The sequence below is a fragment of the Tyto alba genome, unplaced genomic scaffold (assembly GCF_018691265.1).
Source record: "Tyto alba isolate M040663 unplaced genomic scaffold, T.alba_DEE_v4.0 Super-Scaffold_13, whole genome shotgun sequence".
NCBI lineage: Eukaryota > Metazoa > Chordata > Aves > Strigiformes > Tytonidae > Tyto > Tyto alba.
In genome coordinates this window covers 28,277,367-28,295,040 of record NW_024881275.1, presented here as the reverse complement: position 1 = coordinate 28,295,040, position 17,674 = coordinate 28,277,367, and the positions used below count along the sequence as shown (strand labels likewise).

Here is a 17,674-nt window from a genome sequence, read left to right as displayed (position 1 = left end):
CCATGATATGGCATATTTCATTGGCCAGTTTGGGTCTGGTGCTCTGGCTGTGCTCCCTTCCTGCTTCTTGTGCACCTGCACATGGTCAGGACATGGGGAGCTGGAGAGTCTTTCCAACCTCAGCAACAATTGAAAACATCAGTGTGTTATCGGCATTCTTCTCATACCAGATCCCATACTGAATCCAAAACGCAGCACAATTCTAGCTACTAAGAAGAACCATTAACTCAATTCCAGCCCAAACCAGGACACTATTTCTTGCAGTAGCTGCTGGTTCAGAAATGAATTGCAAGCATGATTTTGACTGGTCAGAAGCAATCTATTTTGGAAAACTTGCTTTGAAGTGACGTAGCTTTCCTCAGATATCTGTACTTAGTCTCAGACTACTGCTTGATCATGGGAGAGACTCCTGATCTATGGAAATGCTTGGTTCTTTGGCATTCCTAAGGCTATACTCTGACTTGTTCTGTTGTTTGTATTTATCCTGTTCTTGCTGTTTGGGAGTAAATAGCTTCTAGCATCATTTTTTTCACTTTTTAAATAATATAGTAGAAAACTCGCTGGCATTCCCAGTGGATTCATTATATGAATGTTTTATTCTTACTATATTGTGTTTTGCAGCCTTGAGCTTCAAGAACTTTTCCATAAGAGTCTAAATATAAACAAACATTCCTAAGTAACTAATCTTTGGATTTACTGGAAATACCTTCATACTTTAAAAGAGGGTTTCTTTGCACTGCTATCTATATAAAACTTGCTAGCCGTGCAACACTTTGAAATGAGCCCGTAACTGTAGAGTTAGAGTGCACTGTAGCTGGGAAGTTTGGTGGTGTGTTTTGAGCAGGTACGTCATCAGGAGTGTGAACTTTTTTTAAGCTAACATAGGATTTAAACGATTATCAGGGCTTGAAAAGAAGTGTATCCTGCGACAACTGTGTCACTCAGTCTGTGAATTCTGTTTAAAATGTATTATAATACAGTAGTTAAACTAAACATTTGTGTAGAATATGGATTTTTTTGTTGTTGTTACCTTTTTCTTATTTCAGTGTAGTTGTCATCACTAGCTAGTTTTGTTGTTGTCATCATCCCATGTTGTCCCATTCCTCCCACATTGCCCAGTTTAATTTATTTTTGAAATGGCCTTGCTCTAGGTCCAGAAACTGTAAGTAAGTAGGAAACGGATCTAGCAAACATAGTATAACTCTGTCTTTTCAGGGCAGTCAGTTTTCCTTACAAGTACTTCCCTTATTGCCATCTCTGGTACTTGAATTGTATAAAATTAAAATTGGAAAAAATCCATTACTAGTATAAGAATAGTGACACTGGTGTTATATCTCAAAGTGAAACAAAGCTTCAGCATAGTGTAGCAATATTAAGCAAGTGCTCTCAAGTCAACATTGGTGCTTAGACATCTTAGAAAATCTGCACTGGAGCTTTTACAGTTGTCATGTCACACTCCTCACAGAGACCTGGAAGTAATGATTTTACATGAGGAAAGTACTTCTAGGTGAGATTAGCAGTGTTCTGTAGTATCTAGTATTAGAGCCTAGCAGTGTGAATCAAAAGCAGCTGGCTTTGGGCAAGCATATTCCATTAATTTTATTAGTTTCAGGAGACCTTCTTCCTAGTGCTTCACAGCTTAACACTGTTGCTTTTTCCAGGATCCTGTATGACAATACAGAGTAAAAAAAATAAGGTGGTGTCAAGAAAGTTTTAAAATGAGTTCACATTGGAACATAAGTTTTAACCAAAAAAAAAAAAAAAAAACCCAAAAAAAACAACCTGGCAAAAAAAAACCAAAAAAGATTCAGAATCTGCAAACTAAGTATTATGAATACAGAAGCAACATCTAAGTGATGAAGATGGCTTATATAAAATATTGCACATGCAGTACTTTCCGAATGTCAAGCTGAAGTGATTTCTGAAAATGACTTCCAAACAAAAAGGCTTAATGATTTAATTGATCTCCAACTCTACTCTCTTTATTTGCATAAGTGCAGTTTCCTGTCATTTTCAGGCAATTTGCAGGTTTTTGCTGCTATAGTGTTCTCATTATTTATTAGTCTATTTGACGTCTTTTATTCAGATTCTGTTCTGACTATCCACTTAGTGGACACATTTGTACTAAATAAATTTGCAAAATAGACTATAAATTATTATCTTGTTATACTTAAGTGCCTTTTGAAGAATTTGTATTCACTGTGAAATACAATATGAAAGCTTTTCAAGGTTCATTTTTCTTGGGAAGTTGGCAGTTTCAGCCAGAAGATACCATCTGTAGTTACTAACATTTGTTGGTATTCTTGATGGACAAATACGTGTGCCAGAAAAAGGGGTAACAATGTATTAAAGTCACATTTGTCACCGACTTTCTTGATACTGCCGAGATTTTTCTGGACGGGAGTTGGTGGACTCCCCTGGCTGTGGGCAGAACTGCCTGCCACGCCTGGCAGTGATTTCCTGTCCCCATGGCTCCAGATCCTCACCCTCCCTGTTGGCTCTTATGCAGGCTGACTTTTTCTCTATTTTGTTCTGTCTCCATTTAGTCGGTTTCAATTTTTAATTTCTTCAACCAATTGACTTTCAATTTAGACTGTATTTTCCTCGAACTTGTTCCCATTAATTTCTTTCTCTGTTGCTCTAATCAGGCAGTCTCTGATTTGAAATTTGGACATTTCTCTGTTACAATGACAAGGAAGTGGGGGGGATGGGAAGGAAAGATACTTTCACTGCTTTAGTTCAGATAACTGGATTTGTAATCTGACTGTGTCTTGTCGAAACCTCATTTATATCTGGGGGAGAAGTGCTATTTTGACAATACTGCCAAGTGTACCAATACTGTATGAGAATGTTAAAGTTATTACGATTGGTACTTGTAGTCTTCTTGGTTTGTTCTATTTTTTTCCATCAGTCCCATTTAGAACGATTGCTTATCAACAAATATTATTACTGGAGGATAATCTCATGTGTTTCCCACCTTCTGAGAGCTTTTCCTTTTCGTCTTTTTTTTCCGCCCCTTGCATTTTTGTAGACTTTTAAAAATAACTCTGAGCCTCATAGTTATGTCTTCAAAATACTCATTCAAAACATCTATTTACCTATAACTGGCTTTTCTAAATTAGGCTGGTTTTCTGTAGTTTTTATTGTTTCGTATTTCTGTTCTGTTTATAGTTCATTAGTTTTTGTGCCTTATTGAACTTGATTTACTTCTGTCATGCAGTATTTTCATTTGATGCTGTGTAGTTTATTCCCTTGAGCAACTGAGTTGAAGAAATAAATATGGAGTTACTGCTTTATTGAAATTTATAAGGCCACTGTTGAAAACTTCTTTATTCAGACTGAACTGAACTTTTGAATTTGTATTCTTACTAGATGCTTTCAGGAGCAAATATTTCCAAAGAATGGAATATGTTTACTAGTACTAAGATTTATTCTGTTGCTCAGTGATATGAAGCTATATGTTCACAACAGAGCACTGTCTCCGTATAGTTATTGTGGTTTTCAGTAAGAACTATATCTTTTCTTTGGATGATGTTTGAACCATGAAGATCTCTATCTGTGTTTTATTTCATCTTTCATTCCTGCCAAGACAGCTTGACCTACATACAATCACAGCAGTTTGCTTAGGAAGAGTTCTTGAGTTACATGTGTATATATATTAATTGAATATATAATCTCTTTTCAATTTTAATAGCATATATTTAGTAATTATTTATTAATTGACACTTAGACCATGTCCTTGAAATTCACCTTCGAGGTACGATCTTCGACAAACATTATAAAATCTGGCTATTAGTTTTATTTGAAGTTGTGTGTGTGTGTGTGGTTTTGTTTTTTAATGAATGGATAGTAGTTGTCAAGAAATTATCACTTGCTGACCTTATCCTGCACTTCAAGTTGAAATTTCACCTGGGGCTAGATTGGCATAGTTGCATCTAAAAGTGACTTGCTTTGTTTTACAACTGCATTACTACCTCAGTGAAATCAAAGTCTGAACAATTGTGTCAATTTACTGTGAGTATGGCCTGCTTCTTTTAAAATCTTGATGGAGTATGATGTGGGTTGACCTTGGTTCACTGCCAGACTCCACCCCAGCTGCTCTCTTACTCTCCCCTCTCAACAGGACAGAGCAGAAAATAAGGTGGAACAGCTCATGAGTTGAGATAAAGACTGGGAGATCACTCACCAGTTACAATCATGGGCAAACAGACTTGACTTGAGGAAGATTAGTTTAATTTATTGCCAATTAAAAATAGAGTAGGATGGGCTCTCCATGGGCTGCAGCTTACTTCAGGGCATTTCCACCTGATCTGGCATGTGGTCCTCTACAGGCTGCAAGGTGGATATCTGCTCCAATGTGGGACGCTCCAGTGCCTGGAGCACCTCCTCCCCTCTTCACTGGCCTTGGTGTCTGCAGGGCTGTTCCTCACCCATTTTCCTTACTCCTCCCTCTCTCACTCTGCTGTGCAGTGGTTTTGCCTTTCTTAAATACTCTATCCCAGAAGCACCATCATCTTGGCTGCGGGGCTCAGCTGTGCCTTGCAGTGGGTCCGCTGGACCTGGCCGTGTCTGGCACGGGGCAGCCCCTGTCTCTTCTCACAGAGGCCACCCCTGCAGACCCCTACTGCCAGCACCTGGACATGTAAACCCAGTAAGACTATCAATGAAAGTTCAAAACTTGATGTAAAAAATATGGTTAATCTATTTTGGAGACATTCATGCATGTTGGTTTATATAGTGCTATAGAAGGAGTTACATAGAGCTAGTTAAATGGTTCAGTGTTTCCTGATTGTGTTTGCATATACATCTCTTGCAGTTGAAAATACCTTGTGAAGGGTAAAATAACTATTAGGTTTTTTTACAGAATCACAGAATAGTTAAGGTTGGCAGGGACTTCTGGAAGTCATCTTGTCTAGCCACCCTACTCAAGCAGGACCACCTAGAGCAGTTGCCCAGGACTGTGTCCAGATGGCTGGTTCTACAACCTCATTGGGAACTCGTGCCAGGGCCTTGAGCACCTCCCTCAGTTGCCACCATTGATCAAAGATTTATCAGGAGTGGCCTTGCAGTGAACATCAACCACCTCCTCAGCTCTCATGGGTGCATCCCATCATGACCATGTGCAGTTGGTTTAGGTATTCCCTGGTGTGATCAAGGGTATGTCTTCCTTTCTTTAGACATTCCCCCTGATGTCCTTGCCTGTAATGTGATGATATGGTGATATTTAGTATAACATTTCCTCTCATTTTCTAACATAAAAACAGGTAAGAGATTGGTTCAAGTAAGGTTCATTGTTTGCCTCTACATGGACATAAAGCATTTTATGTAGTAATTAAGTGGGGTTTATTTAGTTCAGTGGTGGTCGTTGCTGCTGTTAGCAGTATCAGGTCCTGCTCTGGGTTAGCTTTCATCTAGTATGTGAGAGTACAGCTGCAGTCAGCTATTTGCCTTGGAGCAGTCTTTTCAGTGTGTCAATCTAGTGTTGATCTACAAGCAAAGAATATGTTTTTAATGAAAATGTGATATTTAGGCCAAGGCATATGCACTAGGCAGGTGGATGGTCAGTTATTTCAACCCTTGCAGCTCTTGTTAGCTGCATTTTTACACAGATAACTGAGTTGCCTGCTTTTTAATTTCAGACAAGAGCTTTGTTTGTGTGTACTCAAAAAATGTACTCTGAGCCCAACTAGGACAAATATTATTACAGTCAGGGTTTTTGTTTTTGATTTGACATGGCTTCCTGTAGAGAGGTGGTAGCACAGACTTTGTAAAAGAGCAAACTAGTTCTTATCTTAAAAGCAATTCTACTATCTGTGTATCTGAATCTTCGATGGCCATTTCCCTTGCTATGCATGAGCTGTCAGGTGGGGTTTGTTTTTTCTTGCCGTTAATCTTTGAGGTGTCTGTAGAAGATCTCAAATATACACAGTTACAATTTATACCCTAGTTAATTCCTTCTTTCAAGGCAGGATTAGGGAAAATTAGATAATTTCAGTTTGGTTGCACAGTGTAGATAGGATTGGGCCTGACATACCCGATTTTGTGATTCTCATTCATTTGCAAGCCACAACTTTCTTGTACAGTTGAAGCCTGTCATGTATCCACGTTTAGAAAAATAATTTATTGGTAACTATTGGTAGTATAATGAAACTTCAACAATTATGTAAAATGCAAGCCAGTCATGCTGCACAGTGGACATGAAAGATGGTACATTTATGTTGTGGTTTGAGCTCAGAGGGCAACTGAGCACCACACAGCCACTCACTCCCTCTTCCCCCCCCCTCCCCCCCCCCCCCCAGCGCTGAGAAGGAGAAGATAAGTCAGGCTTGGGATTTGAGATAGGACAGGGAGGGGTAAATCCCCCCCATTATGGTCATGGGCAAAAAGCAGACTCCTTAGGGGAATCAAAAAAGAACATAGATTTATTACAGATACTAACAAGAACACTTAACAGAGTAGGACAGTGAGAACCATTACCACATCTTGAAAACAACTCCCCTTACCTTTTCCTTCTTCCCAGGCTCAGCTCTGCTCTCGATATCTCTACCTCCTCCCCCCAGCAGCGCAGGGGCAGGGAATGGGGGGTGCAGTCAGTGCTGCCGCTTCTTCTGTCTTTGGAGGGGGGAGCTTCTGCAACTACATCCCTCTGCTCTAATGTGGTCCCCCTCTCACAGGAGACAGTCCTCGACAAACTTTCTCCGAAGTGAGTCCCTCCCATGGGCTGCAGCCCTTCCCAAGCTGCTCTGGTGTGGGACAACCCCGCATGCTGCAATCCTCCCAGCACCGAACTACAGCAGCAGGGGCTACTTCTTCCCACAAGGTCCAAGCCTCTTTCAGGTACAGTCCCCTTAGCTGGCTATGTGAGGCCCCTCACAGGCCACAAATCAATGTCTGCTCCACCGTAGACCTCCATGGGTGGCAGGGGGAGCTGCCCAGCCGTCTCCCCACAGGATACAGGGGGGTCTCTGCTCCGGCACAGGCACACCTCCCCCCTCCTTTCTTTCTCCGTTCCTCCACTGACCTTGGTGTTCATGCAGCTGCAGCGACTCCTCCTCACAAGTTCCACTGCACGTCACCACGTCCCTTCTTAAATACGTTATTGCAGAGGCGCAGCTGATTGGCTCAGTTTTGGTGCAGAGGTGGGGCTGACTTGGAGCTGGAGGAACTTTGAGAAGCTTCTCACAGGGGGTCACTGCTGTAGCCCCCTCCCTTGCTAACAAAAAAACCCCACCACTTGCTCAAACCTAGGACAACCTAGTAAGAGCATACTGTGATGATACTTTGACATTAATTTTTCATTTGTATCAAGTTCTAGGTCAGTTTGTCTTCTGTAAGTTCTTGTGAGCTGTGTCAAACTGTCTTTTGATTTTGCTAAAATTTTAACATGTATCAATCTTTCTAGTATTTCATGAGGTCCATTTTGTAGGTGAAGTACAGCAGCTGCATAAGAGGTACCTTATGGTTTTGGGCTTCCTTTAAGCGCTGTGTTGACATGGCAGCGTCAGCTCTCAAATTTAAATGCTGAAACTTTCTGGAGGTGAGATACTTGGGTGCTGGTGTGGTGCATGCTGCTTGAAGGAATGCTTCAAGCATCCTCCTCCTTTTCATTATTGGCAGCTAATGAGAGCGTGTTATGTGAAGTTCTGTCTCTGCTTAGGCATGAGGGGAAGAGTTGTATTGTGCTACCTGACAATACTACTCTTCTCTAAAACAAAACCAAAATATGATTTACTCAATTAGATCTGCTAGCTCATGTTGTATGTTTAGTTAGCTCATTGTTTTGCTTTCCAAGCAGCCTGTGATTCCTGATAATCTTCAGGAGTGGTAGCATTGTATCTGTTGTTTATAGTTCTGTTAGAGCTGTTTGTTCTTTGTTGCTGAAACTCAAACTGATTGTTACAGGGAGTATTTTGTTTTTATTTAAATTGATGTTAAGGGCAAGAGTTGCATACATTACTAGTAGATAGGGGTTTAGGTGGGGTTTAGGGGTTTAAGTGGGGGTTTTGTTGTTGTGTTTAAAGGACAGCTAATACATTAAAGGGATCTTTTTACATGTAGATAAGCAAAAATATGCTTTGTTTGAAGACCTGTTAAAGGCCTGCTTCTCTGTCTTTCCAATTTACTTTAAAAAAAATTTTCACTGATTCTGTTTAATTTTTTGTTTTCTTCACACTGCCAAAGCAAGTTCCACTTAAACAACAAATACTCATCAAAGCAATTTTCTACATGTTTTGTACTCTGGCAAGGAATTATAAATTTGTATTCATTATGCCTATGTAGGTATATTATGCATAGCACAAAGAAATAAATCAGTAATAAAGCATGATGCAGTGGCAGTGGGTTCTGTTTTCTTTTTATATCTTTGCTTTTCTTGTTTATATATGAAACCTTGGAGAAAACATTACAGCTCTAGATATTGATCTTGTGATTGTTTTGCAAAGATCATCACTATAACTCTCATTTCACTATGCAGGGTACAAATCCTTTATTTTAATTGACTAAATCAAGCATGTCTGTCTTCTTGTAATAAATTTGGCCATTTTGAGTCATCTTTAAATAAAAATAAACCTTCCACCATAATCTGTATTTGCTCACCTGTAGGGCCAAGATGGAAAAGCAACTGGCAGTGTAAGGTTCATTTCACTGTGAAGTCTGTCTCAGTTGAGCTAATTTAGGGAGCACAGCTTGCCTTGCTCAGCTTGCTTACCAGATGTCCTTCAAGGCATTCTCTTGTCCTAATTAAATATTAAAGTTTCCTTGATCAAAATCTAAGTTTTATATTTCTGTGTAAAAGCTAGACAGGAGCTATTGGAAAACACAGAATTAACACACTCAATCTGTAAAATACCCAATGCAGAGATTTGCGGAGTTGTAAAGCGCTATGAAACTGTGAATCACTTCAGCATGAAAACAAAGTCAGATATTCTAGTCCTTTTTATATGCCCCTCTCTCAGACTTTTTGTGACTATAGGAGAGAGATTGTAGCCACAGTGTTAAAATTTCCCATTTTTCTGTTCAGTTGGGAGTTGCTTGTCTGGAAAAGTAACCGACTTAATTTGGGACAGGGGCTCTCTTTTTTGTCTAATAGTGGTAGAGTTTGAGGCTAAGAACGTCTGTGGCAAGTAACTTACTCTTGTGTAAGCAGACTGAGGTCTTTCATACCTCATTTTGCTGTAAGAAAAGCTAGAGGCATCTTAAAGTGTGGTGATTTTGGAAAGGTCCTTCTAGAGATGAATTTCTGATTTAAGAAAGCAAGGTAGGTGCATGTCACTGAGACCTTTCTGAGACTTGGAAGCAATGTAAGCTCAGTATGCTTCTTGAAGTGGAAGTGTTGTTAAAGTTACTGCAGGACAGTGGAATCTAAGGAAGATTTTAAAAGGAGCAGTATTTGTTTCTCTCAAGCATTTAGCTGATCTTTGGTGTGCCTTAGTCAGCTCTCTGTCAAAGCAGTAAAGAAATGGTGGCAGTCAATGACAGAAGGATAACCCTATTTTAGGGCAAAGCAGGAAATTTTACTGTAAGGATTTAATGAAAATTTCAGTTGTCATTCCATTGGCAGAGCTGCAGAAAGTATCTGATAGTTGAACATGCATATGTAAAACTAAGGGGGTGGAAGGAAGTTAATTATTCCTTTTTCAGTGTCACTGTGAGGAGCAGTTGGACAGAGGAAGGCTAACATATTTTTAGATGATGGAAAGTTGCGATTTACTTTTGAATTCTTGTCTGAAATGCAGAATTGTAAAATGAAATGAAGTTTGAACAGTAGAGACAGCAGTCTTGGCATTTTTTGCTCTCAAACAGGGTGATGTGAACTGCTCCACCCTTACAAGTATAAGTAGATACTATTATGGGCACTGATGTTCCTTTTAAATAAATATATCTGAGTTACAAGTAGTTTTGTTTTCTACAAAAAAAAAAAACTGCTTGTGTGTTTCAAGGATCCATGTTAACAAGCATTAATTGCATGTTGGTATTGTGATACAGTGTTATATGTAGACTTTGATATTCAGATCTATGCTTGAACTGTATGTATCAAAGATCTATGGGGCATCTGTCTTCTTACATTTTTTCAAATGTGAACATATCAATACAAGTGTCTAGGTACATGCTGTTTATAAATACATTACACCATAACTATTTCAGAAGTGCTAGTAGAGTCTTGTCTTTTTATTGTTTTAGTTAATCCCTATGTATTACATAAAACAAATTTGTTCAGGCAGCAGGTGTTCTGTTCAGAACACTAATTAAAGGGATGCATAGGCTTAGAAAAATAGGATGTGTTTCATGTGCTTAAGGGGAAATGACTTCTGTAGCTGGAGATGGACAGAATCACCTGTTGAGAACAGAGTTGTGCTGCTGCTTTCCCCCTGGTCTCCTCCTTGAAGTGTGTTCTTGAAGAGATTAGTGGTGGTGGTCATTTCAGAAGTTTGTACACGTGTCAGTTCCCTTCCCCAGCATTGCAACGTCAGTAAAGGTGTTTATCATGAAGATATGTGCAGGAATAAACAACATCTGAAAAAATAAGTTTGTGTTAACATTCTGCTATTAAGGCTGCTTCTGTAAAAGCCTTCTAGGACCACCGAGTCCGTAATATGCTTGTAGTGGGATTGGTGCCAAAGAGCCAGATTTGTATAGGTTTGGTAGCAGAACTGCATGAAGTAAGAAAATACTTTTCTTGGTCTGTTACAGCGGTATATTATTTATGTGTGTATTCTTCACGATATGACCAAGTTCAGGGGTTGATGCTGTAAGGAGTTGCTGCTGGAGAGTATTTTCCCTCTTTTTTTACCACTGGTGTTTGTGGTGATAAGAACTGTAACTCTGTTTTGTCAACATGTCACTGCATAAAATTAGATAAACCCTTCCACTGGAGATACACATATATGAAATAAAACACAATGATTGCTAATTCAAAATGTTTTCTAATTGAATTTGGTATTCATAATCATTTGCATTCCATCATACTAATAGCATATTTTTTGTGTGTAATACCTATTCATCATTTCCTGATTTGACAAATAATAATCTGATTGTTTTCAGCAATATTCTAACATGGTTCATCACTTTATAAACTGGTACCTCTTAGAGCTTGTCCTGTACCTACCTGTTTAACAGTTGATTTAAATTGCTTATGACCAGATTTCAGTATGGATGGGGGTGAAAGTTGCTGAAAATGTTCTGGGAAACAGTGGTAAGTTTTGTGTGTATATTCTTGATCTCCTGAATAAATTGTGGATGGGGGAAGAGATATGCGGAAGAGAAGGGAGTAAGTAGCTTGGAGTGTCTCTTCATAAGAACAGGACTTCAGAATATGCTGTTGTGAGAATAGCTCAAGCAATCTTTCATTCTTTCTATTACTGTAGAAATGAGATTCATGGAAGATTATAGAGTCTTAGTCTAATAGTCTTAGAAGTTTAGGCATATGAGGAAACCATTACATGTGTCTGCAAAAATGAAGTCAAGATTGTTGTACGTACCAACTGTAATTTTTTTAATACTTGAATTTTTGACCTTAAGAAAGAATTAGTGTGTTGTGCTCGAATCATTATTTGCAATCCCATTCTAACCTAAACTAGTATCTTAGCCTCATGCTTGTTTACAGTCACATAAAAATAACATGACTGCTTATTGTGGTTTTGTTTTTTTGTTTTTGTTTGCTTTTTTGTTTGTTTGGTTGTTTTTTTCTGTCTCAGAACCCATATTTTATTCAGCTCAAATGAAGACTTAAGAACCATGCAAAACTGTCATTTGGCATTTTTTCTTTTTTTTTTTTTTTTTTCTTTTCCTTTTCCTTCTTTTTTATATGTGTATCTGACTAAACCAGTTGGGTTTCTGTGGGGATTCCAGAAGGGATGTTGTATATGCAAACTCTCTTGGCTCACAGTATCAACTTCCCATATCAAATTAAGTTACTGTTCAAAGAATGAACAAGCTAGTTTTTATTTTTACTTAGTTTTTAGAATAGGCAAGCGAGTTAGCTTTAGATGGAAAAGGAATTTGTAGAATCTGCCTAGAAAAATACTTTCACGTGAGATTCTAGTTGGAAAAAAATGGAGATGGTCACTTAGCAACTAAATCAAGACCTCTGAGGTGATGGTTTTGTTGGATTTATTTATTACATCCTCTGAGGAGAGGGATGTAACTTACTAGACTGTCATATACTGTCCATTCCTCCTCTTCCCAAAACAGAAAAGAAATTGTGGGAAAGGTATTTTGGATACATACCACTTTAAAAGCTGTATGTGTCATCTAGCAATTTAAGATTGTATACGTTTTCATTTTCATCCTTTGTAACTACAATTTCAACTTTGTATTCAAGAGATTGATGCTTCAAATCTAGAACAAGCTTTTATATTTAGCTTCAGGCTGATCTATTTAGATTTGTTTTGTTTTGTTTTTTATTATTCACTTGAAAATGAATTTGAGGTTATAAACACCTTTGCATCTTTCGCACCCTGGCTTTAGAAGAAGCTTCACTGTTCATATTGCTATGGCTCTTTTGGCTTTTGGTTTTCCTAACAAGAGCTAACTAGCTTGTTTTGTCAATCTCTAAAGGTGGAGTTGGAGGGAATAGGGTAGGTACAATTTTTTGCTTTTGTTGAGCTACTGTTTTGAGCTGCTATTTGTCTCTGTAACTATGCATCCACATAGATGAGCGCTGGTGGTATCCTTTAAGACTTAACAGCTGTCTCAGCATAGAATCAACAGAAAAACCCTAGTTATAGCTTTCTACACTGCTGCAGTTAGAAGGAACTTATTTGATTTTGTATATATAACTTTATGATAAAGACAATTCTCCAACTGTTTTCTACTTCTGTTCTCTACCTTTTCTTTTCCCTAAAGGGTGCGTAGCATATGCATAAAGCAGCAGAGGCTGTTATGGAGAGCAGTATACATCTCTGTACCTTAGATTTATGTTTTTGAAATCAAGTGTGTGTGCAGAAAGTTTACTAAGAAAATCAGTCTATATATGTGAAGTATCTGAAGCATTTTGCACTTGTATGTGAAAACAGCCCACAAAATGTGCTTTTTTAAAAAAAAAAAAAAAGTTGCAAAATTTAGTCTGCAAGATTTGTCATGTTGAATGACAACTAACTGTGGAAGTGGTTGGCCCAGTAGCATTCTTAATGAGAGTTTTCAATTTAACCATGGAAAACGCAGCTTCTTTGCAAAGGTTTAATAAATGTTAGAATGGAAACAATTACATTCATTAAACAAGCAGTTTACAGCAGTGCTTACAGATACTCCAAATCAGGGAAATCCTCACTAACTCTGTCAACCTCTGTGTGTTGGTAGGAGGTGATGTTGATTTCCTCAGAAAGGAATAGATACTTTTGCATTGTCAGGCTGCAGTCTAAACAGAAGAGTGCACATTTTAATCAGTCCCTTGTGCACCATACTGAGTGCCAGTGGCTCATAAAGAGGTCAGCTTGCTGGCTGTACAGTTCAGCATGGTATGCTGTGTTCTTTTCCCGCAGATACAGAGTATGAACTCACTGTCTCAGCTATGATGTTAAAGAACTTGTGTAGCAAATCATCCTATGTATGAACTATTTATTTTCTTTGGAAGGAGTTTTCCAATTAAGTTTTTAGACTTCTAAGTACCATAGAAGTTAATGAAAGCACTGTAGCTTTACTCCTGCAAAATTTGATATATTGATAATTGACAACCACCTTTGGTTTTGGCTGGCTTGGATGTTTTGCTGGCTTGTCATTTGTTTTGTTTTGTTTCTTTTTTAAATTACCTAACAATAGAGAGAAGGAGGAGGTTAGGATTAAATTGGAATAGAAACTGTCAAAGATTACCCAATAATTTTATCTGTAAGGGAAAATTAAAATTTATTTCAAGATTCTAACTTGCAGCTTTGAGCCAAACCCAATAGATAAAATGTTTGATTCCATCTTTTCTGGGGAAATAGTACACTTCTCCAAGAAGAACTGTGAATTGATCATACTGCTCAGGCAGAGCATTAGCTGGGGAAATGATCAGTAAGGGAAACTTGAGTGCCTAAAGAATCCAAAACAGGAGTGTCTGCACCCTTGTTCTCTAATTCGTATCATATTTGTGTTAAGGCAGTGACACTGATTTCAGTAACCCTATCGTAGTTAAGCCAGACCTACAGACAGCAATTTCCTTTCTCACATGTCCTTAAGAATTAAAAAACGAAATTTGTTGGAAATAAAAATGAAAGCCAATGTGATTTGGAGGTTTCTTTTGTCCTTTTCCCCCTCCATCCCCTATACTTCTGTTTTGGTTTTGTGTAATTCTGATCGGGTCATTAGTCATGTTGTTATTTAGTTTGGAAAAAACAAATAAACCCCAGCTGAGCTATTTATATGCAAAAATGAAGAGAGAATACTGCAATATTCTGGGAAGTTTAGCCAGAACTTCTTATTCAGCTATCAGTTGGTCATATCATGTCACCACCGGAAATACTTACTTGAGCTTTGTCATTCATAAGTGATATATTGGCAGATAGTCACTGAAGTTGAGACAGACATGATAGTAGAAGAAATACCTCATTTTACAACGTATTAGTTTGTATTGTACCTGAGCCTTAGTATTAGAACTTCAGGTTCTGTTGTGATCTGTCTTTGACTCTCTGGGACAGAAGAACACTCTATACTCAAAACGCTGCCATGTCTTGCAGAAGAGAACAGCTCAATGTGGTGGTAACACATGCAAATAGAGAAAACAAAATACAAATGCTTATGAAATTGCTATCTGACAGTATTAACTTCTTGACCTGTGACTCCTGGCAGATCTTGCAGATGTCAGAAGATTTCAGTAATGGATTAAGGCTATGACACTTGTCATTTAAAAAGTCCCATCGCAATTCTGAAGGATTCAGTGGGGTTTTTTTTCTGCACAGTGACAACTTTCATTTCCTTCTGAGCAAATGGAGGCCCAGGAGCATGAGCCTCAGGAAGTTGTTAAAGCAATTAAAGGCTTCTCTCTCTCAGCACGTTGCATGGTTACCATAGTATCCTCTGCCTCCAAGTCTTTACTGATGATGTCAGTATGCATACAGGGGCTATTCACAGCATCTACATGAAGATGATTCAGCCCTTGCTAAAGATCATAAGCATCTCTCCATACATTATATTATCTACTGTAATTTTAGGAGTTCATGAGACTGGAAGGTAAGTGGCTTTTGCTTCTTATTTAATAATTTTTATGTATCCTTACTCTGTGAGGTGTCAGGGTTGCTGTTTTAATCCTCTGTTGCATTGTTCACTAAATGCATGAAGTGTGTTTTAGCTGAACCAATTGCGTAGCTTGTGTAATTTAAACTTGACAAAGTCTAGCTAATCTTCAATAATACGAAAAAAAGGCAAACTAAAAATTCCTGAAGTTAAAAACTGGTTTATTTCTTTATTAGGGGTTTTTTACCAATTAAAATTCCCAGAGCTTTTGGTTTTTAATCATATGAAGAGAACACAAATTACATAATGGGAACATGATCTAAGATAAAAATGTTCAAGCTTTCTTTATTAAAACAAAACAAAAAAAATTAACCCTCAATTAACATTACCTTTTTTTTTTTTATTTTCATGTCTTCTTTATGTGGATAATAGAGCAGTGAATGAACACAGTCTCTCGTGCAACTATTCTGCATGTAATTTTGTTTGTATAAGGAAATGTGAATTCTTACTGAAATCTGCTGTTACTCTTTAGGAAAGCAGAGGTTCTGTCATTTACCTTGAACAGTAGAAAGACATAATAAAACACTGAAGGATCTGATTTTATGAGAAACTCTGAGGACTCCTGCACATATTGGCCTTGCAAGCCAAGTTTATTTCTAAGCCTGAGATGCTAAGCTGTTAACAGTTTGCTTTCACATTTTTCCTTCTCGCAGTCCACTTTCTGCATTGCTTTAGATCACTGTGACTGCAAACTGCCATGCCCAGTATGTAGTGTCTGATCATGTCTTTTACCAAAAAAACAACAGAAAACACCCCAAAACAAAACAAAAAACCCAACCCTGAAGGAGCTAAACTGCAGAACTGTAAAAAATGTACTCTCAAGTCTTCTTTTAATATCTTCTTCATTTTGTGTTTATTGTATTTCAGTATTTCTACTCTAAAAACTGCAGGGTTTTATTTATAAAACAAATCTATGTATTTAATGCTTAAAAGTAAAAAAAATTTGGGATGGGGTGGGGAATGGGGACCGTACATTAAGACAGTATGTTTTGTACAAGCCCACCAAGTTTACAGTATGCAAATAATTTTTCTTTCCCTCTACCTGTTTTGTTTTATGTCTTCTGACCGTGATGTCCATTGGTTTATTTAGATGCTAAGTCTTTTTTGGGAATGGGGTCCTCTATGGACATTTCTTAAGTGAAGTGCTTAATATGCACTGACTAATAAGATACTTAGCCAGTCTAATGCTACACACGAGATGTAGAAATACTGTTAATCACACTAGACATGGTGCATTAGGAAAATGAGGAAAACAGTCTAGTGATGATATTATGGGGTTTCTGGATATTTTTGAGTTCATGTAGACTGAGGATTTTTTTGCTCTCTAGTAGGAAGATATATGTGCTTTTTTTTTTTTCTCTACTTGACGGCCTAGCTATTATTTTGAATATTACTATAGAGAATGAGAATATTTTAGGTAAACTGGAGAGGCCAAATCCCCTTCCATTGCTTATATCTATTAACTTTCATATTTGATACTTACAAAAAAAAAGGTTTGTTTGTGTACTAAATGCAGTCTCATATTGGTCACAGTGTAGTCCTTTATTTTATGGCTTTAGGTGTTGTACATCTTTTCTGTTTTAATCTGGAAGGTTACCTAACAAGTAAGGACATGAAAATGCCTAAAATATTAAGGAATATAATATTTAACTATATTAACTATGTTTAACTATTAGAATTTTAATTATTTTAAGGTTGCTTTCCTAGATTTTTTGGGAAAAAAAACACCAACCTGGAGGGTTCTGTAGTCAGAGCTTTGAAACTGCTTTGGTTAACTGACAAAATTTTATATAATCGTGCAGAAGTTAAGACTAAAGATCCATTCATAATTTTCCCTCCTGAAATCTCTGGAAAAAAAGAGCTGATTCTGAGGATTTTGCTGTTGTTCTATTGAATTTCATTTGAGCAGTCATATTATGTGATTAAGGAAACATATTTCAAGTTGCATATATATGCTGGCTGCCATGAAGTTGAGAAGGTTGGTAATGGGCTTAAATGCAAAAAAGATCATGATCCCAAATATTAGAAATACTAATTTTTTTTCCTGACTGAAATCTTCACCTGTCTTCTAAAACAGTTTCTGGCTTAAAAAATAGTATCTGGAGTACATGTAAGTGGAGCAGACTGTGTATACAGGTGTACAGTTTTCACATATTTGTAAATTGTTTTTATTAAACAATTTTCTGTGTACTTTTTTGCATGTTTTTTCAATGAGCCAAAGTGAACCTATACAAACAGAGGTGATTTGCAAGTTAAGTTATCATATATACAAAAGAATAAATCAAATGCTTTGAAAAAAGGTAAGTCTTATTCTTCAAAACAAAATCATGTTTATATATTTATCATAAATCAGTGTAATTGTCACTTTAAAGCTAAAAATTAATACATTTTATCATAGAAAATGTAACCTGTTTATCTTTCTTGAATAAGCACTTTAAGCATGCAAAAAGAAGTAAAGACTTTACAT

The 17,674-nt window shown here is 37.5% G+C and overlaps 1 protein-coding gene across 8 annotated transcripts in view; it reads left to right on the top strand.

Annotated features, from left to right (window-relative positions):
- Positions 1–17,674, top strand: part of PAM (peptidylglycine alpha-amidating monooxygenase) — a 148,094-nt gene that overhangs the window by 12,750 nt on the left and 117,670 nt on the right. Inside the window, exon 1 of one of the 8 annotated variants that reach the window (XM_033006510.2) lies at positions 15,053–15,144. The exons of the other annotated variants lie outside the window; for them this stretch is intronic. The gene's annotated coding sequence lies outside the window, so the exon portion shown is untranslated. Of the gene's footprint in view, positions 1–15,052; positions 15,145–17,674 lie in introns of those variants that run through there. 8 annotated transcript variants of the gene reach the window in all.